Raw genomic sequence first — 23,638 nt, forward strand, 5'->3', positions numbered from 1 at the left:
GCAAATATCACATTTTGTTTGGATATTCTGAATAAGGCGTAATTCCGAATAACATATTTTCTGTTTGAGACATGTGGGATATGCTGATATTATTTGGATTTTAGGAGCATTCTTTGAATATGTATGCAGGCCTCTTGCCTGATTATAGTCCGCTCTGTCTGTTGTATACTTTTGCTGCCCAATCCGTACCGGAAACCTGGTTAGTTCTACGTGCAAAGATTGTTAAGGTTAGGCATTGACCTTGAATTGTTTGGGCTGGGATTGCTCATTGGTCATGGGATAGGACCTGAAAAAATTGGGTGTCTGGTACAGATTGGGCACACAAACCAACTTGCCAAGAACGACTGGGATAGAAATGCAAGCCCAATATAAAAACCCACATTTCCATTCAGAAGTCGAAACTCAGTAACTTTTAAACATTATGAAAGACCTTGATATCTACAGGATTTGGGAAATACACAAATATCAAGTGAGAAGTCACACATCATGGGGCATTTCACATAAATCTGAGTATGAATGACTGCATATAAATGGGAATAATAAATTAATTTTTCACTAGCAATGTAAACATCTTATCAGAATACTGTCTTTTGTAATAAGGGGAAAAACCTGAATATTTTGTGCATGTAAATGTAGTCAGTCAGTATGTTGACATGCATAGCAAGTTGAGTATCTTATCCATATGTAATAGTTCAGTATCATATGTATAAAAGCGATGCTTATCCACTTATCAGACAGGCCAGTCTCTGCTGGTACTTCCTGCCAGTCTGTCAGTCTGTCATGGGTTGATGAAGGACTGGAACAGTATTATTTGTCTACTACAGCATTCAAATGTATAATGGTTTCATTTCCACTAAGATAATCAACATATTAATATTTCAGCATGGAAGGTGAAGGCTACGCACAACAAATATGGGTACTGGCATCTTATTTATTTACAGCATGATACAAAAATAATTTGGCGAGTTTCCTACATGCATGTGTTTATCATCATTCTGCCAGACTGACAGTGCCTATCTTTCATTAAAGAGGCAGACACAGCCATACACAGCTCTGGTCATCACCTGAGGTCCTGATTTATCTGTACTGACTGCCACACACATATTTTACTTTCCAGTTATGTCTTGTGTGTTTGGTCTCCACTGCACTGTATGTCACTGACAAAATGGCACATCAGATTTGGAATGACTGCAAGCACCCCATTTATTCTCTGGGTCCAGGAGAGCCAGTATGCAGGTGGACAAGTGCTGATCGACTTTTGGCAAAGTTGTGGGTGCAATAAATCTCTGCTATATGAGGACAGTAAATTCTACTCAGTTAACATCTACAGTTAAGGAGTGAACAACCAGTTAACAACCTAAGAATCAGAGTTAAAGACATAAGAATTGATTTATAGATTTTCAAAACTTTTATATGTGCTAATACTGCAACCTATTCTAACTCCCAACTCATCAAAGGGCAAGGGCACCCCTCCAGCACCACATTATGACGCTCAGGGATGGCATGTTAATATACTGACATCAGGTTTGTTGTGTCTTTTTGAAATAAACTTTAGTTTTCAGAGGAAATGCACAGTTTCTGCTTGTAAAATGCTTTCAGTCGCTTTTTAAAACAAACAGAGAAGAACTAAGATAAACAACTTATTTAGGTTTACTTCCTTAGATTTAAGAATCAAAAGCACACGGTTCATTTTAGAAAAAAAAATGGTTTGGCTTTAAATAAGTACGTTTGTTATTAAAGTAATGAAACGTCATGTGACATATGTCACTAGTATGTTACACATTTGAGCACACCGTGTTGTTCTTAAAATACTTAATTTGACTTATGCCACTCTGGACACTAACAGAGGCCGCCTGGGAGAAAGTCCAGAGTGTGTTTGACCCATCCAACCTCCATTCTTGCCTGCCCAAAGTAGACTTTTTTGCTCGTTATACTACAGCAGTTGATCGGAACATCGAAAAAAGATGCAACCAAGTGTGTCTTATACCACAGTTAAAGGATGCCTCTGATTTATCTATAATAATAAGTAAGGGGTTGAAAACCAAACAAATAGACGCCAGCCAAAGACTCGGTCATGGTAATAAAACCCTAATGTAAGCGATGCAATCATATGTAGTCAATGCATGTTTTTTTTTAATGCAAACAAAGCAAATTCTGTTGGTATACAAACTTCTAATTGACGTGAAAGCTTTCAAATTGTTTACATCTCCACCATCCCATTTGACATTAACGCAGCATAATACAAGAAGAGTATAGAAAGTGGTACAAATGAGAGGGTGCAAGCGCTGTTAAAAAAGTGTGTGTACTTGAATAAAGTACAGACATTGTAGTCTGTTCTTATTCATAGCTGGCATCATTAACATGGTGTAGTCAGGCTGGCCAATTTAGCAATACAGTGTAGGTGATTTTACTGCGGAGGTGCGGGGACGTGGGAGGGGAAAGGCACAAACCTGTCACACAACGATCAGACATACAGAGAGCGAGAGGAAGAGGGAGAGAGATCCAAGTCTGACCTTATTTTTTTAATCAACATAGTTGTAAAAGCTACTTTGTTATGGGAACAAAAGACAACCAGGAAGTGTCGCCTCTTTTAACATCAGCTCCTAATTAGCAGCAGTGCGTTTCAAATAAGAGTTAATAATAACAACTTAGGACAACAAATTGAAACAAACCCGTGGTTGGTGATTGTTTGTTCTTTCGCTGCAGGTAGCAGATACACCGCCACACACAGAGACTATGGAATCTCTTTATGTATGCTGCTTTTATTTAAATATAAGTAGTCAGACAAGACTTTGATCTTTTAGACCTCTAGCAGTTGGCAGGAAAAGTTTGATGTATAGCAAAGGAGATGAAGGATTAAAGCGAAGTTGGGGCTGTGTGCTTTCATTAAATACACACAACTCACATGGCCAATGCTGAGGTGAGTGGGTTCAGCTTTCTTCAGCAGTCATATGTAATAATCTTATTTCTTACACAGCTGCTCTGCCTAGTTTGGAACACAAGGACAAAGGTGCTGCTATATGGGTTTGTATTAATGCAAATTAGTGGTGCATTTTGTAATTTCAGTTGCTCTAAAGCAAAGATACTGGCAGAACTTTTATGCACCAATCAGATGATTTATTGATAACCTTACCTGAAATTATCCTGGCACTACAGGTATGGGTAAAAGGCACTCAGTTACTGCATGTGTTATTGTGTAAATTTCAATGTATTGTACATTTAATAGTCTCTTTTACAGAAAAAACTAGGAGACAATTTGATAGATACACAATGCAATACACTGCAATTCGATTTAGCTGTGATTAGAACTTGATATTTTCTCTTTTTTAATATAGAAATGTTACAAAAATAATCATAAAATCCCCCAGAAAATCATTTCTTCAGTTGCAGTGATAACTTAATGTCCCTGAGGAGGAAGGATTTTTCACTAAAATGCTGTGTATTGTTTTCCTCAGTTCCTGGGAGAGTTTTAGCCATCTGAATTTGGTATTTTCAATAACACTGTGTAGGCGCATGTCCTTGAAAATAAAACTGAACATGGCTTCAATAACCAGGAGGTGTTTGGCATGGAGGGATTACTTAGTGAGCCTACCCAGCACTGGCCTTCATGTTCAAAATGTCATTCAAATTACTGAGAATACCAGGAGGAGCCTCAAAATGATCACAAATACCCCTTTTTCATTGAATTTAATGAATTTCCACACGTTTTTTTTTAACACTGGAAATCCCACAAAAATAGGCTATAGACTACTTTCCCATTGCAGTAGACTAGACCTGTGTACACGGCTCTACAGCAGATAAGCGTGCCTTTTTGTATTTTTACCGGTGTATCACGTTCAACGTCACAGAAAGGCCTGAAAACATGTAAGCAAATAGTCGAAAGCAGTACAGAGACCATTGAAAATGTTGTTGTGGTCATTTCATTTTTCTCTTAATAATTCAGTCTGCCTTTCAAACTTAGTACAGACTAATTTTAAACACTGTTTAAGTGCTGCTTGGGTGGAGATGTACAGTGTTTTGTAATAGAACATCATTGCATCTTGCTGGTAAAAGGACTAAAATTAGCACATTCAAGTGGGTGTTTTACTTTCATCACTACTGATACTGAAGCTCAAAGGAGGTGTGTGTTAGTGGATTGTTTGTGCAATGGAAAGGGCTACAAAGTTGCAAGGGAACTTCAAAAAGACACAAAATGATCTCATAGAGAAGCAAAACTACAAACATATGCATAATGACTACAAAGAGATGCAAAACAACAACAAAAAAGGAGCAAACCACAGTTTTTTTAGTCTTGCTATAATGTTGGAGAGGTGTTGGGGCCTTTTGCACATCTCTACCCAGGGGCCCACTGTCTCTTATTCCGCCCATGGTTTTTTGGGGCTAACTGGAAGTTGCTCATTGGCCCTCATGGTGTCTGCCTGTAGCCTTCTCTCTGGACCACATATTCTAGCACTGTCTGTTCTGACTGTGCTTCCAGACAACCATTTATAAACAAAAATGCCTGTTTCTACGGTAGCCCAGAACGGACAAACCAAACACTGGCTCTAGACAGAGCCATTTGCTTTGGCCACCAAAGTTAGCAGCCTCTGTAATGAGGGTGTTGGAGAAAACAGATAATTAACTTGAAACTGCTTTATTTGGTGTTTTTATTGCGGTTTAAGTCGCAGAGTCTGCATGCCTGGACCTTAAGTTAACAGAGAAAAGAGGGAGCACACGTTAGCAGGTGCAAGGCTAGCAGCCCATCTCTGACATGCCAAAAACACTGATTTACAATTTGAAACTGCTTTATCTAGTGTTTTTAGCACACGGTCTGTTTGTTGGCATCCGAGAAAAAAAACACTAGTGATTTCCTTGATTCCTTAAGTGGAAAAAGTTTCAGCTGGTTGCAATCTGCAATTCTCACCACTAGATGCTACTATATCCCCCTAAATCCTACACACTGGACCCTTTTCCCCAGACTAAAACTGTATCTTCTTAGCCACAACTATTCCTGTAGTATACTGTCAAAGTACTACATGCAAGAAAGGGACAAACAAACATTTCTTAATAATTTAGGAGCTAAAACATTGGCCTAAAGGCACCCTGTGTGTTTTTTTCCAAGCCATCACTGTCAGTCTGTTTTGAATTCACCTGCCATAGGTTTGTGTTGTGGATAGCACATCACGGTGGGGTTATGGAGTGGTTGTGTGCTAGATGAATACAGCACTCCACATAACTGTGCCTCCAGGTAATGCATTTCCTATGTTCCTGCAGTGCAGAATTCTGGGAGGTGGTATTTTCAGATCTGCTCTCAATTGCCCTAAGAGATGTTCCCGGCTCACAAAAACATTCTTTTAGTGGGGCGGCTTGAAAATCACAACACTGCATCTCTTTATAGACATATGATTTATGACTGAACCACGGAGAAAACAAAGCTGTGAAAAAGGTGTTTGTGGGTAAATGCATCACACCAAATACACAATATATTACTGCATCTTTTTGTTGGTTAAAGGATTAGGAATGTTTGCTGTGGTTTTGTCTTCTGGCTCATCATCACCATTAGTTTTTCCAGTGTCCGATGCATGCTTTTTCAAAAGAATATAAAAGCCATACATTACTTTATAGTTCTGCATTAGCCCCCGAACATAACTGCTGAGGTCACTAAATTTTTAACGCAAGGCCAAGAGTTTTAAGGAAAAAATGAGATCAATTTAAGAGACTTTATAAAACTTTTAGATTTAAGTGTCCTTTAAAACACTGTAAAGGTCGAATGCATCTCAATTCATGCACATCGTGTCAAAAGCCTCCTTACTTTGGATGAGTAGTGGAAAAATACACAGGTTGCTAGTTTATCTTATACAGAGTGGTGGATCTTCATATGGACAGCGACCTGCAAAGCCCCCCAGCCCTAATGCTAACCCCCTTTCTCCTTCAATTTTGGTGCCAAATTTGAAAAGTGGTGCGTTGCACCAAACTTGGCACACAGGTCCAGAGGGGTGAGCAGGAAATACACACGTTTTTAGAGAACAAACCACAAATTTGGCCAGTTATGCACTTTTTAAATGACTTCCACATATATTAACCAATAAGAACCAAACTCAGTACAAACCTTCAGGGGGCCGGAGAAAGAGCGAGTTATAACAATTTCAAATGTTCAAACTCAAAGTTCAATACCAAGAAAAGCCACGATAAACCAACACGTTACAAAAACTACATGTGGTATTGCAGCGATATTGCCTACGTAATACTCATTAAATTCTAGTTTTCCACATTTTACTTCATTTTAAACTAACAAAATAAAGATACAGTTCAGCCATTAGGGGGACCAAATGTTATACAGACTGGGCTGAGACAAACTGGACACGCTCCCCAAGGTTTAATAAAACCACCATTTCTGTCACTTTTAAAAAGTGGTACACATCACCTTAACCTCATCCTTGACCATCTGGTGCAGTACAAAAACAACAAGAGGAAGACATTTGCAAAGTTGCACATACCTTTATTGTTTGTTGTTTATTTGTAATGATTTCTCATTAGGTCTTGCTCTTTTCAATAATACATACAATAAATGATAAAGATGATAACAGTGAAATATCTTTTTCGGGGTTGGGGCAGGGGAAGATACCTCAGATGCCAGTTGTCAGTTCAGCACTGCTTTTGCACTTACGCTTTTGATCTGGTCATGAAGTAAATGTTGCTCTTTAAAGGATACAGGATTCATTTCTGCTGCAGCTCATCCTAACTAAATATTATTGGATTTGTAGTTAGCTAAGATCAAAGCTGTAAAGGAAGACTTTGGAAAAACTCTGCATTCATATTTTATTTTGCACTGCCTGACTGATGTGGCTGCTGCAGTAATTTGATGTGTGCTCACACTGATTCTCGTGATAGCACCTGACGATGTGAAGTCATAAAAATGGAAAGCTCCTCTGTGTTGTGCGAGCAGGAGAACAGAACAGGCGGAGTGATCGAGGGAGGGAGAGAGTGAGTGAGTGAGAGGAGAGATCACACAACCTTTTTTTTCCAAAAATGGCACCAGAGTGCACTGCCAGTTTTGCTGTTCTGAAAGCGCTTATCAAAGCTATTGAGAGCTTGTTTCCAGCTCTCTGCAAGAATCCTCCTCTCTCTCCATGTTCTCTCTCATTCACCCCATAACTGTTAAGTGGTTCCCAACCAAAGATTCACAAGGGATCACAGGCCCTCTTGATTTAAGGAGTGGGAGAAAAAATGACTCTGTGCAAAGTAATATTAGCATTTCATCCATTCTGTTTGCAAACTCTGAAATAAAAATGAAGTCTTACATGGAGCTAGTGAGTAGTTCTTCTGATTAATCAGAAGTGATACTTGAAATTAACTTTCAAATGCTTCACATCCACACCTAGCTTTATTAAATACATATTTCATAGCCCCACTGATAAATTATTTAGTACCAACCAGCCCCAGCAAGTAAAGATTTCTTCATTTTCACCCAGGAGGCATTTAGAACATTTTAAAACAAAAATCTTGGATGAGTGGTTCTTAAAGTTTTTAGACTGGGTGTCATTTTAGAGAGAGAACATATGATTGAGGGCCGCAGCAGCAAAGTGCGAACGCTGTGACTTTTTTATGACATTTTAAACCAAGACTTTACAAAAAGTATTTATGACATTGCAGTGATATTGCCTATGAAACACTCATACTACATTTTATTTTGTACTTTTTAGTACATTTGAAAGTAATGAAATAAAGAGACAGTACAGTGTTTGGCACTGCTTGTACCAGCGCTGATCAGACATTTTAGTAGTAGTTTTAATTAGTAAGTATTAATTAAGTATTAATAAAGGAATAATAATAGGTTTATTTAAAAGTATGTGGAATACAAACTAAGTGACATCATGTTTTGTAAAATACCGTAAAATTCATACTGTATTTTCCATTTACAGTAGAAAACTGTAAATTTTCATGCCAGTGAAAAAATGTTAATTTTACAATAACATAATAGCTACCCTGCTGCCAGTAACATTTACCGTTTTTACAGAACAGTTCTTATGTGTTCCCACAGCAGTCGAGCAACGGCTTCTGCTGGGTTACGGCAACACCGCTTAGACAAACTACACACAGAACTGCAGAAATGGTGGCATTATTAAGTTTAATTACAAATATTATTACATTTGCTACTAATTATTTTGAACCATGCTGTGTGCTGGCCTGCCTGTGAATAAGAGCTATAATTCATTTACCTCACAAAGAATTTTTGGGGGATGTTAATGTTAATATGTAATAATTATAAAACAAAATAATCGAATATATTGTTATTTATAATCATCATCATCATTTGAAAATATATATTATATAAAAATAATACACAATAATATAGAGCAAATACATAGATTACAGAATTAATATTTTATTTGAAGTGAAAAATAAGCTGCACATGAAAAAATCTGATTAGTAAAGGTCCCAAACTGTACTGCAGTGACAGCAGGGAATGACCAAAAGCAGGCATCTGTTTAAGGACCTCGCCTTATTGTGCAAGACAAAAAAACAAAACAAAAAAAACAATCAAACTCTGACACGATCAGATCAAACCTGTTTGCATCAAAATGGCAGAGTGTGGACCACAGGTGTCTTAAGCAAATTAAAAACTTCCCAACAGCACAGTGAGTCAAAATATAGCAGGAAATGATAACAATGCATGGATACATTTTATATTTAGTTGGATAAAGCCACCACCCCTGCACAGGAGGCAGAACTAATCGCATACATCCAGCACACTGAGAAAACCAATTGGAAACGAGACATTATTATGCAAATATAATACAACCGCAGAGGAGAGGATATAATCTGTGCAGGTGATACATACTCACAAGCACAACCTATCGGATCATTTAGTCGATCTCTTCAAATAGAGGTGCCTCAACGATGAGGAAACAAAAATGCCTTCAGTAGCAGATTGAGGGAGAGGGCTCGTGGCTGCCCGCTGTTTCCCTGCAGGATACACCAATAACTCCTGGTGAGCAAACATCTCTCTGAGGGGTTGCATCAGAAATCAAACATCACACAAGGTAGATTTTTTTTTTATAAGAAACTGATGGATTTAAGTTTATACCTGCCAGATAATCACCATCAGCAGAGAAGCTACAGATGTCAATGTCTGTATACTGTATACAGGTGAAATTATAATAGTTTCTTTGACAAATAAAGGGAATCCTGTTGAAGGTTCAGAGGAAGAGGAAATCATCAATGAACACGTCAACAAAATAACACCAGTGATGAAATATTTGTTGGTACTTTTACCACTTACCACATTTATCTTGCTTTTGGTCCCAATATACTTGTCAGAGACAGCTTTAGCTCTCTGGTCACCATCAAAACAAAAGTACACAGCACACAATGACCTTGCCTCAGGGCTAATTAGATATGATAGTGGAAAGCAGTTCCAAAACACACTAGCCTGGGACATGCCCAGTGAACTTAAAAGGCTAATTCCTTTCTAATGCAGTGCAGTATTCACAAAAAATTATCAGGGTGTTTACAATGTCAAAGCAGGATCACAGTCTGACCTACTTTCTCCTAAAAATCACACTCGCATATAACTTTGCAACAGAAAAACGTAATGCTGCTCAGATTACATTCATTTATATCAAGTATATGTTTATACGAGACGTTTTTCTCAGTATAGCCACCTTACAATATTCATACGGATGTTTTCTGACATTGTCAACACATTTTATTTGCTTTCCCTCCAGTATCCACTCCTGGCGCTCCACTACAGTCCTTAAGGCCTTTACACAGAAGCATGATGGGTAAATAACACAAAACTGCGACATTTTTGGAATCAAAGCTGTTTATACCAGCAGGGATGCAAATTTGAAACAATCGCAACACTTGTGCAATGAAAGGTTTGCATGCAAATAGATTTTATGGCGAAGATGTGAGTTTGCAGTGACTAGCGGGATCCTATTGACCCACAGCAGTATCTGGCAGTCTGAGGTGAGTTGTTGTACAGCCTCAGCCACTGTAAGCAATTTTATTAACTTTCTTTTTTACCTAAATGCTCTGAGTGAATTTGAGTTCCCTCTGGTAAAAGGTCATGTGGCCAACAAGAAAGCAGTGTGTCACTAAAAAAACAACCTATAGTGTTTGTTGGTCTCAAACATCGCTCTCCAGGGTCAAAATCTGGTGTTTGTTGGCTTTGAGTAAACACACGTGGCTTCAAAGTCAGCAACGGTCGTTAAAAAACACGTGGCGTTGAGTGACACGGACGTGGCCAGAGTGGAAGCTGTGTGTCAGGACACAACATCCAGCTTTTAGCAGCACATGCTGCAACCGATGCTGTTTGCTGGTCTTGAACACTGCTGTCCTGTGTCAAAGTCCTGTTATTTTTGGCCTTGAGTGGAACAAAAGCAGCCAGAAAGGCAGCAGTTTGAATGCCGTTACCCATGCTGTTGTTTGCTGGTCTTGGAAAACGCTGTCCTACATCAAAGTTAGGTATTTGTTGGCTTTGAGTGGAACAAACATGGCTTCAAGCCGGCAACGTGCCCCTAAAAAACACCTGGCTTTGAGTGTCACAAATGCGGTGGTTGTTTGTCGCTCTCGAGTACTGCTCTCCAAGGTCAAAGTCCTGTGTTTTTTGGACGCACCCACCTTGAATGGATTTTCACGCTCTTTAAACTACACTCACTGCTCTGAGCTTGTAATAATGTTGTGGATGGGAATTGAGGGGAAAACCTGTTGTATCTCACACATACACTAAACAGCACTGCCCACGTGGCGTACTTTGATGCCCGGGGAATGAAACGAGGCTGTGTGTAACAACCTGGAAATGAGACTCAACATTAAACTGTAATTTCTCAAGAATTGCATAAGGATGGCACGCTTCCTAGATTGGTAAAAGAAAAAATGCCAGTAAACATAATCAGGCAGCCATTAAGTTTCCTCTGCAAAAAAATTGCCAAAACAAATTGGCAAAGCAAATCAGTGGTACATGAACACATTTTGTAGGAGGCATGACTGCGGTAACAGCCTCCTGCTAACAAGGCTTACAATTTCACTATTTGTGTTCATTCTGCTGTATTTTGCTTTTAAAAGTCATACTGAGGGAAAAATGAAAAGACCTTTCTTAAATTTTCATAAGTGCATGAGTTTTCCTCTCATAGGGCCCCCATAATGTGATGGATTTTTCTCCTACTTCACTAACATGCTCCCAGTAAAACCTTTCAGCCACTCCGTCATTCACCCCCATCCCTCTTCCCATTCTCCTCCCATCCCCTCTGCAGATGCTAATTAGAAATATACTTAACATATTAACAAATGTCACTTCAGCTCATGGACATACCCACCTTCTCTCCCTCCATAATTACTTTCAGTTTGGCTCTCTGAATTCCTCCATCTTCCCGTCTCTCCCTCATTGCCTTTTGCATCTTTTATCTGTTGATGGAGAGTGAGGGCCAGTGAGATGTGGCTCTTTGGAGAGAACAATGGGAATTGGAATCATTTCAGCAGTACATAATTTATCGAGGCCTGGCAAACGCTCCTGTAGGACACCTCCCTTTTGTTTGTTTTTTTTCTGTTTAATTTCAAAGCATTTTTCCTGTCAGCCTCTGGGCAAGTTTGTTTGTTTTCACAGTCGTGTGTGCATTTTATTGATGCAGTCATGGATAAATTAATAGCAAAAAAAGCAAAAGCAAAAAAAAAAGCAAAAAGCACTTCTTTTGCATCCGGTCTTTGTGGCTCTTATGTCTGCGTGTGAAGAAAGAGAGGGAGAGGAAGGGTTTAGAGCGGGAACTGGAGAGAGCATGTGTGGTGAGATGTGAGAAATGTTGCAGGAATCCATTCTTAGAGTCTCCTGCATTAAATATTCCATCAGAAGCTGCTCTAGTTGCCATACTGCTGGGAACAGCCAGACTAACACTTCATCTGTAACACAGTGTAGGATTTACAGGCCCGCTGTGGACAGCTCTTAGTGCAGAGCCATATGGTGAATTAAATCTATAATTACACGCATTACTAAAGTGTATGTTCAGATCTCTGTTTTAGATTACAGCCGCTTGATAGATTTTGCTTATATTCCCCAAAAATTGTGGCAATATCTCAGTTTTATAAGCTATGTGGCATTGTTTTTTTTGTTTTTGTCACCACCAACACACTTGCTGTCTCTGTTGCCTGTTCGACTTCTATTTTTTTGTCATAAAAAGCTTTAGAAGACGGGCAATTACACTGCAGTCGCTACTGCTTTCCTCCCTTTTTTTGCAGTGCGACTAAAGTGACATGGGATTTTGCTGCTTGGGGACAACAGTGTGATGTTTTGTTGGAAGCGTTTGAGACTAGTAGTGTCGCAAAATGTTCTCTCCCCACTTCAGCAACATGCTCCTTTCTCTGTCTTTTTTTTTTTTTTAATTTTCCATTTTCATTTCCATTTCCATTCATGTAATCAAAATTAGGACAATGGTGACTTTACAGGTACAAATCAAACATAAAAAACAACACACATACACACGGACAGAAAAGGGAAATAAGCTGATGTGCAAACCTTGAAAAGATGAATAAAAGATACATTTAAAAAATGAAAAAATGCAGATATCAGATAAGGATAATTCTATTGCTAACATTTTGCCATTATTGTTACTTAACACCCTGAAACTTGGAGTGACATCACTTTCCTTTTGCTTCTTTCAGATGCCTTTCACAAGTATTTAAACCTTTGAACCATTGCTGTGATTTCTTTCAAACGTAATAGAACAAAGGCAATGAGCAACTTGATAATAAACGTCCCACAAATTGTAAGAAGTTAGTAAAAGGCAACTAAGAAAATGACTAGGAAAAAAATAGTTTTACAAAGAAATAGGGGGGTTTATTAGAAAATTAGCAAAAATTAGGGAAAAATGTCCACAAAAATATTTTTTTTTATTTAAAATTATGTTACAGGAAAAGAAATTATACATATATTTGTTCATCTTTTGGGGGCATTTTCTTGTTTTTTATTTCATTTTGTTTCATTTTGGGGTTTTTTTTTATTTTTACTTGTTTTGATTATTTCAGATAATGCTCTTGTAACTTTAAAAAAACTTAACTTTCTTGTTTTTTTGGGCCATGTGTTGTAAAGTTGCTCATTGCTTTCTCTGATGTTTTGAAAAACATTAAGCCAAATTGCTCAGGTCTCAAAGGGTTAAAGTAACATTACAAAATATAGATTAGAGAGAGAAAAAACAGTAACAATATAATAATAATAGTAATAATAATAACCATCATCATAAATTCCAAAAATCTAATAATAACAATATATTGAAACTTAATATTTTGGTGATTATAAGGGAGTGAATAAATTAGAATTAATTAGGTAATTAATTAAATATTCAGCAATTCAGGTTATGGGGTGGATCCTTCCTAGACATGAGGGCTAATTGCAATTTTGTAGTTGAGGTATGTTGCGGTATTGAGGTAAGATCCATCACAACAACTTCCCTCTCCACTTCAGCTGTTCATTCATGCTCATTTCTCAGACTTCAGCGTGTCGACCCTGGCCCCGCCGCCTTCCTAATTTATCCCAACCCTCCCTTGATGCGTTACTCCCATCTCCTGCTCCTCTGAACCCTAACCAACTCCCACCACTTCCTTCCTCTCTGTTACCTTCATTACTGTTGCTCAGCTTGCTCGACTTGATCCAGAAAACACCAAATTACCCCAGTTTGCAACGATGCCCCTCTCTTAAATGGCTTATGTAACTATGATGCCTTGTTCCAGCTGAGAAATTGCGCGAGTGGATAGATGTTAGCGAATATTTAAGAAAGGGGAAGTGTTTTATATACCTACAGTGCACCTGCAGCTCCAAATCTGAGCCTTACCTTTAAACAGTGAGGAAATGAATCTGGGTCAGGATCGGCCTCTGTGGCGCTGCATTTTTTCCAGGAGAGATTTCACAAACCTCTTCTCTGCCGCCGAAGGAATGAAAACGGGGACAACTCCGAGGAGATAATGAGCATTGCTTTCTGTGTGTGTGTGTGTGTCTGTGTTTGTGTGTGCGCGCGTGCATGACTGGTGTTATTTATGAAAATATACTGTACTTCTAATGACCCAACACGAAATTGCACACCACCGACAACAAAAATTCATCATGATCTTCCCTAACTAGTTGATTATTCAAAGCGGTGCTGCCAGACATGTAGTTGAAACGAATGCAACAACAACAACAGCTGCTGTTGCGACCACAATGACAATCATTGGAAATGTCAGAGCTATCAGGCCATGTCATCTTCTTTGTGTCTCATTTGTTTCAATTCCAGCTTTGGATGGTGTGAGTTGTCTGTGTAAGGTATGTGTGCACAGTCGAGTTAGCATTAGGGAGCGAGAGCCCCTCTCATTTGGATTCTGTCAGACTATTACTGAGGTATATGGAGAGGCTCTGTTCCATTAGAGCTACACAGCCAAGAGCCGGCGACTATAATTACACACTAATTTAGCCTCCCATTCAGAATAGAAAAGGCAGAGGGATGAACGAATTGAAACAAAGGGAGAAAAGGCAGGTTATAAGAAGTCACGGGCAGCGGGAGAAGGAACATGGGGAGGTTTTTGGTAAACAATGAGAGAAAGGAGATGAGACAGAATGAATTAAAGAAAATTACAGAAAAAGACTGATAAAAAGCTCTTTCAAAGAATATTTTAAAATATGCTTTTAATTTGCCAAGAGTTAGATGAAAAGATTGACACCACTTTTAGATGTGCACCATGGAAACGGGGAAAGAGCTAGTTAGCCTGGCTAAGTCAGAATGTACTAAGATGTGTTTTCAAGCACCAAAGGAGCAAGTTGTGCTTTTACTGAATGGAGTAACACTTGGTTTTTGTTGTGGATTAAAGAAATGAGATGTAACAAGTACATTTTGTTACCTTTGGAAAGAGCCAAGCTAGCTTTTTCCCTTGTTTCCAGTTTTTATGACGAGCTATGCTAACAAACTGCTGCCTTTAGGTTGTACTGACATGAGTGTTCTCTGTAAAAGAGATGATAAGTATATTTCCCAAAATGTCAAATAGTATATATGGTATTTATCACTATTTAATAGTTTTTATTGATAGTGGCGGAGTCCGCCATTCTCGCAATTAGTGCAGATTGCATATCCAAGCATGAGGAATTCACAAATAAAAGATGGACTTTTCAAGAAACAAGGCTGTCTACGCAGTAGAAATACCTTTGAAACTGAGCACAAGGGCTATAGCGTTCACTTTCGCTCAAGAGTTAGAAAACCTACACATGCCAGAATTCACTGTATGGCAACAGACAGTTAAATGCTCCTGGTGGTGGATGACGTAATGCGGGCTTGGCCATTTTTCTACAGGCAGTTGTGACCGGCTGGTAACAAGCAGTCTCAAATTACGGTTGAACAAGGCACTTAAACTTGTTTCTGAAAACATTTGAGGTGATTAATAAGATAATACAGTAGCAGAATCTTGGCTTGAAATTGATCAGCGCTTCTGGGTTATACCACTTGATCTCAGTATTTTGAACTTAAGTTTTTTTACAATACAAAGAATAGCCTCTTGTTCAAGAATTCTCATGTCACAGCCAAACAGTGCACTGAAAAAAAATCTTTTGATGACATTTATGCGAGAAATAGGCAATACAGTAACAGAATCTTGTTGGGTCTTTCTCTATCCACTTTGTACTCTTTGTGTCTATGGTGACAGGCATACAAAAATCTACAGCCCGAGCAACAGCCTGAGTTTTTTTAGGGCCGATCCTGATACCAATTATTAGTTGTTATGATAAGCAATATTTGGAACCAATATGCATTTACAATAAAAATCAAAATCTTTCTGTCAAGATTTAGAATTTGGAATACAACAAACTCCAACATAAAATTGTGTTTAAATGCCTTTAGCTAATGTATAATGGAAACTGAAATGTTCAACATCATATACAGCAAGTGTAAGTCAAGTGAAAAAAATTCAATTAAAAATGAATAAATAAAAATAGTTTTACAAAGTTCCTCCCATGCTGACACTTTCTTTGCACTTTTTAATAATTAATTTTATCTGCGATCATTAAAAGAAAATACTGATACAGGTGGTTGGCGAAATGCCAAATATCGGCCCCCTATATCCTACCGAAATTATTACAAAGCTGTCTGAATATCAGTAAAATATCCCTTTAAATTACAGCCTTATGGTTCACTGGTCACACTCTTTACACACATTAATGCAGGGAACATCTATTGATAGTGCTAGACATTAAATGCCTTCAACTGGCTGGTATTTCTTGTGAAGCAGCAACAGAAAACACTTTTCCCAAAAGTGTCAAATGACTGGTGTTTTCTCCGATCTTCAGATCCACAGACACAATTTAGGAAAGTGTGTAGCATACATTTGAAACACAGAAATAATTACACGACATAAGGGTGTACTGTCTCAATAGCTGTCTTATTCTCAGCTAATCATTTGGAGACTCGTCATGGTCAAAATGACAGTTGAGCTTTGAGGCAGCTGAGACTATCACAGAAGCTTAATAGATCATGAGACCTTCAGGTTTTATCTGTGTGTGGAGGTTCTCATGAAAAATGTATGCATGATTAGGCAATGAGACAGACTGGGACTTGTGGGCAAAGTCGTCTCCCGTAAGTTTGGAAGCTATATATGGAAAGGCTAATCAGCGAGCAGAGAGGAGTCACAGAGCCAGGAGGTGTCGGGCTGGTTGTTGGAACAGGCCTATCCGGCACAGCAGCAGCTTCATGGCTACCTCGACCACAGTGTCCTCTCTGACAGGAGGTCTCTGCTGGGGTTAACTAGATTCAGATCCACGGCTGCTACAGGGGCCCGTCACTGCTCGATGCACTCAACCTGAGACAGTTAAGAGGGGACTTGAGAGATTTTCTTCCATCACTTAAATATTTGCTCCCTTCTCTATTCCTGACACGCTGTAATGACCTTATCTTCATTCCATTTTTTGCAAAACCCCAATGTTTTCTCTCTGTGTTTATAGAGGCTGCTCAGTCGATTGCTAAATTTAGATTTTTGTTCAAAGTAGTCATGCTTCAGGGAAGCGTGTTCTTTTAGTTGTATACAGCCTTTCATTCCTCACTGCCTCTCCGCACTGACTGGAATTTCCATCTTTGTCTGTCTCTTTGGCTCAGACTGTGGATGGACTCTTTGGACCCCGCTGTTATTATTTTTGGGCTACTAATGGCCCACTGTGGATAGGAAGGTGCTTATTAAAAACTAATAGGCAGCTGTGATATCCAGAGGCATTATTGTATGAGGTCTAAGGAGAGCTATGTGCACATTGTGTAGTGCTAAACTGTGTCATCTGTTTTATTGTTCCTCTCTTTATAGTGTAATTTCTCCTCCTGTTATTCATGATTCATGAATGAATGTTTCTTTTAGTTCAATAGAGCACTTCTGCCCAAAGCTTGGGTTCAGATTGGACTTGAGCTTTGACTGATCTGTGTATACAAAGCCTTGTGGTAACTTAAATTAATTCTTTTCATTAGCAGCACCCTCACCTTTATTCAAAGTTTTTCATGTACCTATGCATTTATAAGAAGCACTGTGTGCATCTTAGGAGCCAAATTTAGGAAGTGGGGTTCCTTTACGGTAATTGTGGGCAAGTGACAGCCAAACTGGAAATGCAGCTCTCTCACAAACAGGTTCTTCTGACTGTTGATGAATACTGTTAAGCCTCTTACAGACTGTTTGATTTTAGTAATCTTACAAGTTTAGTGCAAGCTTTACTGTGTAACATGGATCGAATAAACTTGGGTACGACATAAAGTGGCGGTCATCCTTGAGCCTCTCCCTTTGACGTAGGACCACCAGTTTAGAGCCACAACCAGAGATATCGCTACGTCTATTTCACGTTGGTCATCTTTCGTCTGGAACAGCCCAAAATTGCATGGTGTATAACGACACTTTAGACACTTTCCCCCTTGCTACATGCAGCTTACTGACAGTATTTGTACATATGGTGCACCAACATGTTCTCATCCAACCGCGGTAAATACTGATGCTTTCTTCTGCTCCTCAGCATGAAATACTGACACTGAAGGCACCCTTTTGTGTCTCCGTGAGATGCACCATTTAGCATTGGACAACTGTCTCCTGGGTGAAACGTTCTCAAAAGATTACCTCTGGGGTCCAGGTAACTTATTGGATTCAAATAAGTATGTAATGTGACATTAGTGATGTCACACATATGCAGATGGGTATGCAGTTAGTTGAAGAGTGAGCCTTTAGCATTGCTATCGCATGCCGAGAGTCATGACAAAGTGGCAATATAATAGACTTCTGGACGCATGCATGGTAACGGCATGACACTAGGTTTGGCAACGTTGATGTGATGTTCAGTCTATCACTTTTTCTAGGCTGAAATATCTTAAAAAGTACCAGATAGATCGCAATAAAGTTTTCTGCAGACAGTAAGGGTCCTCATTGGATGAATCTTCGCACTTCTGTCATCCTCTGACATTTCATGTAAGCACCACCAGCAGGTCAGACTTTTTGCTTATCCTGTGAAATATCTAAATATCTATCACATGATGGAATTGGATCAACACTCTTCACACAGTCCTTGTTGCCAGAGGATGAACTCTAATGGCTTTGGTGAGTCATAAGCTTAAACAGATAGCTCATACCATCCAAAGCTGGGGTATTCATTATTCAGTAGGAATTGTTATTTTGGTGATCCATTGGTATATCATCCACTGCCATCACCTCTGAATTTCTTTCTCAGAATCTGAATTTACCCATATTTTGGTTTTAGACTTGCACAACTAGTCACATTACACTATTGTGTCTTAAGTCAAATTGATCTGCAGATTTAGTTAGAAATCTGATTTGGTTTAAATGATCTTCTGTCTTTTTTTTCTTCTTTCCTGAGGTAAAATGTTTGTTAAGCAATGGTTGAGACAAAACTGTTGTGCCTCCCTTTTAGCCAACACTTTTCTCTCTGAAACTCTGAGATGTGCCATTACTAATTCATGGCATCTGAGGGAATCACTCCCAAACTAGAAAGACAAAGTGTGAGAGGAAATAGCCAGGCGTTGCCTTGAAAGGAGATTTTAAAAAGACACTTGATCAATACCTAGATACATGCCATGTGGTATCTACCATAATACACATAAAACATTCAACACAAGTAGAAATAATCACATTTTTGGCTTTAGAGATACCATATTAATCAAATGTGTGTGTAGTAAAGGTATTAAACATGACAGTTTAAATTATTGTGATCATAATATTAAACATTGAGAATTGCGTTGCCTGCCTTCTATTTGTGCATCATCACCATGAAACGGATGAGTCACAGTCAAACCGAAAGAGTGAACATTTTGTGACACACGAGTTATATAAGAGACAAGCTGTAGAGCCAAAAAGTGAAGGAATCATGACATCCAAAGAAAAATAGACCTATAACCAACCCGAGATATTCCTCCATAAATCAGCTCTCTGGTATGTAAATATAAGCTACAGCTCCAGTGGTAAATGCAAGCAGAAAAGGACTCCTAACTCTTAACAATTTACAGGTGAAAGAAAAAGCCTTCGTGTTGTTTGTTGTTTGCCAACAGTCTGCTCTCCTCCTGACCTACATACAGAAAACATCTGTCTCTGCATGGATACTGAGCAGCAGGAAACGCTGTAACACCTTAACTCAGCGGCATGTGCATCATTGTGATATTTAACTTCATGTTAAACAGATAATCTTTATAAATTCTCATTCTCACTCTGCACACATGGTTGCATCAATGCTTTTGTCATGATCAATAATGTATAAAGAATGGCTGCCATATGCATTCATGGAAACACTTTATGTGGCAAGATACAGCAAGCCATATTCCACTGAATACCATATGTCTTACAAGAGCACTCCACCGATATAACATTGCATTTCTCCAGCATTTTCAGAATCAAAATGACAAAAGGATCAAATCTGTGCAGCAGAACCTGAGATGTTGTCTTCTTTCTTCCTCCTCCATATCAAAACCTAGTGCCTACGTTACTGACCCAACCACCCACAGTTTAGTAAGATGTTGCATACCATTAACCTCAGAGGTCAGAGGTCAGAGCTGGGAGTCATCACACCACAGTTGATCATGTTCCAGTCAGGCCCTCAGGAACAGCACCGGGCTTTGAAACCAATTTTTGAAACCAATTTTTGTAGTGGCTAAATAGTAGTATTAAAAGTTCATCACTTAATGCCAATGTGCCCCAAAAGAATTTTCCCCATGGACTTACTGTGGGAAGTCTGTAAATCAGTGGATACATTTTTTTGAGCATCATAACTCCCTGCAAAATGACTTTTTTCACCATCAGGATTTAATTAACTCGTTCAAATAACATTTGAAAAGTCATTAAGAGACTAAGAGATTAAGAGATTTGAAAGTCTATAAGAGACCCAAGATTAAACTATTTCGTCACCATTTAAGTTTGCAGAGTGCCAAAACTGAAGTACCTGGATGTGTGCTTGCCCTATGGGCCCAATGACGCAGAAGCAACGGCAATCATTCGGTTAATTTCATATCGTGGAAATACAGCATTTTTGGCCTCATGTGCCACCGAGCAACTTTTCTAAGAATGAATCGTGTCCCAACTCCAACGCTGTATCCAGGTCTCTTAATATATCCATGGTTCCAGCACAGCAAGTCAGAAAACTAAGATTTACCAGTTCAAGCCAGGTTAGCCACTGTTAGCAATTCCAGTTGATAACAACAAATTACTCCATATTTTGCGCTTACAGATGCAGCAACATGTCCAAAAATAGAAGTCTGATAGAACTGTGTGAATGACTGTTGTAATGAGACACCAATGAGACAGAAGTGCTTATTAACAATAGCCTATATTACTGCAGCTTTCATTACTGTTGATGCATGTAGCAGCCATATCTAACTTTCGGAGTCAGAAGTCCAAATCCATCGGTAGATGTTTGTAAATCAGTGGCTCAGTTTGTTTGAACCTCATAAAATCTGTGAAATATTTCGTTTCACTATTGGGATTTGATCCATTTAGTCTGATTACATTTTAAAAGTCAAGAAGAGCTGCGCGATTCAATAATTCTATTCCCATTAAGTTAGCGAGCGCCAAAGTGGGAGTTGGCTGTTTGGCCGGCAGAAGTTGGCCACTTGGCTGCAGCTGTAAGTCGCTAGTGCACCATATTGAGGAAGATCTGGGTAATTTCATACGGCATTATTATAACCTTTCTGGCTTCATGCACCACTGAGCAACTTTCATTGGAATAATCGGAGATCCACTTCCAATGGTGGACCATCCAGGTCTCTTTATAAATCCATGCTGTAACATATTCAGTTCAGCTTTTAAGTGATTTTGGCATAATGCTGCTAATACTAATGCACCGTAGATACAAGATAAATACGTCACGGAAAATCATGTCACCAACACTCCAGAGGTTTCATAAACAGCAGCATGAATTCTACAACCGTAAAACAAAGCCTTGATTCTCATCTCACTCTCTTAAATAAGTGGGACAGGAATTCCAGTTGAAAGGGTCAGTATGCTACAAATTCGCACTCTGTGCCAAGAAAACCATAGCCAGGAGCTTTAGTAACACAGTCCGACAGTATATTCATTTAGCTTCGGTGCTTTTTATTGTCCAGAGCAATCGGTCCAAGTTTGCAATTATCTCTTGCTCAGCAGATGTGGCTTATTAGACGAGGTTTAGTGCAGATTCTACATCTGTCTCGAGGTATTAGATAATCCCCAGCAATTATTAATTTATTTTCTCATTAAATCATGTATCCAAATAGTGTATTTTCTTGTTACTGTTTCTTTTTCTCACCACCTAAGTTGTGATTGATAGGCAATAGCCAAGACTATTAAATATTCTTTTTACTGTTGGCTTCCCCACAGTGTCATTTGCAGTATTTTTCTAAGCAGTGCGTGCATAATCTCCTTCCCAGTCTCGCCGTATTCATTTAGTGTTTTCTGCACTTCAACACTAAAAACCAAACAAAAAAACATCCCTAAAAGAACATGAAACATTAGATGTGACAGTCATTTACTTCACATTCATCCGGTGGCAACACCACAGGAATTTAAACACATTTCCTCTTTGGAAATAAATGGAAAAGTTCAGATAAGATTTTAAGGCACCTGTGGGTGTTTTTGTGTGGTACAGGATTAACTCAGGAGGAGGAGGGGGGAGGGGGGTACATTTAAAAATGTGCTTTTACTTCTCTGCATAGTCTTAACGACATTATAAGAAAAACATTGTCATGAAACAGAGAAGTGTACTGGGTCATTTTCAAGTCTTCTCCAGTAAATGAGAAATTAATTAGGGAAAGAAATGGTCCAAAAAAATGTCATTAGTCACGCAACAAGACTCAGATTTGGGTTGTTAAATGGGAAATCTACCTGTCTTACACATAAGTGTCAGTTTATTAGTCATGGTGAGCACTGCTCAGCGGGACGGTTGTATGATGTCTTCTGCAGCTCTGGAGGAGCTTTGTGAAGTCTGAGGAGAAAAGCTCAGATAACCCCTGATAAAATAATCAGTTATCTCAGCTTGCTCTTGGAGACTACAAATTTTCAACACAAAGCCTGCGTTACAAACTTAAAAGTAGCATCCAGTGCTTTTGAAGCTAGACATGTGCAAGGACTAAAGGACAAAATTACCTCTTAAATTAATTGGGTTTCTTCTGGCTGTTTGATGCAAATCTGCTGTGTTCATTTTATGTCAACCAACACATTCACATCCCAAGTCGTCACATATTGCTGCTTTGCAGTCGGCTCCTGCGTCTACATATTACTTTGTAGATGCTATTGACTTTGCTGGATGTTGGTACTGTGATGTCAACAAAAGCACACGGTGGGATACATGTGGTTATGTTTAGGCAACAACAGCACATGGCAAGCAACGCTAGGACGTCAACAAATGTAAATGCTGGCACTGATGGTTAGGATTAAGCAAAAGAGGCACATGGTAAGGTAAAAAAACATCTCATTTTGAGAGGAAGTGAATCCTACATGAAAGTCTGAGGACCCCAGTTTTCCCATTGGCGTTTGAGCCGCCAAACCAGGTTGTATTTGATTGACCCGTCTCAGCTATTTCAGCAGGTTTTATATCACCCAAACTTGTTTTTATTACATTACATACAAACTTTGCACATTATCTTTTCCTAACCACGACAGTCTTAACTGCACCTTAGTGTTGTTTGCCTCTATCAAAAACACAAGAAGAGGGCAATGAGAAACTGAAGAAGAACAACCAAAAAATGAGCAAGAAATAAAAAAAGAAGAAAAGAAAATGAGTTTAAAATTTTTTTTTAAAAAGATTTTTAAAAAAGAAGAATGAACAGAAAAAGGAGAGGGTTAAAAGATATCAACAAGAAAACAACCTGGAAAAAGTGCTTAAAAGTTAAATTTTAAAAAACTCTTCTAATTCTAATTTTAAAAAAAAAATAGATATATAACTAACAAATTTATAATTTTTTCATTTTATTTTTTCCTCATCTTTTTTCCCCTAACATAATTACCTAGTTTTTTTAAAAATGTTTTTTTAAATCTGCTAATTTCTCGTTTCTCATTGCCTTTTTCCCCATGCTTTTGAATGAAATCACAGCTGTTTGTGCATGGTTCAAAGGTGTAATTACTTGTTAAAACAATGTACAAATGTAACATATCCTGGTTTTGCAGAAACATTCAGTGCAAACATTTTTTCTGGCATCTAGATTGCTGAATCTCT

The sequence above is a fragment of the Plectropomus leopardus genome, chromosome 20 (genome assembly GCF_026936395.1).
Source record: "Plectropomus leopardus strain MGB_pleo_1.0 chromosome 20, ASM2693639v1, whole genome shotgun sequence".
NCBI lineage: Eukaryota > Metazoa > Chordata > Actinopteri > Perciformes > Serranidae > Plectropomus > Plectropomus leopardus.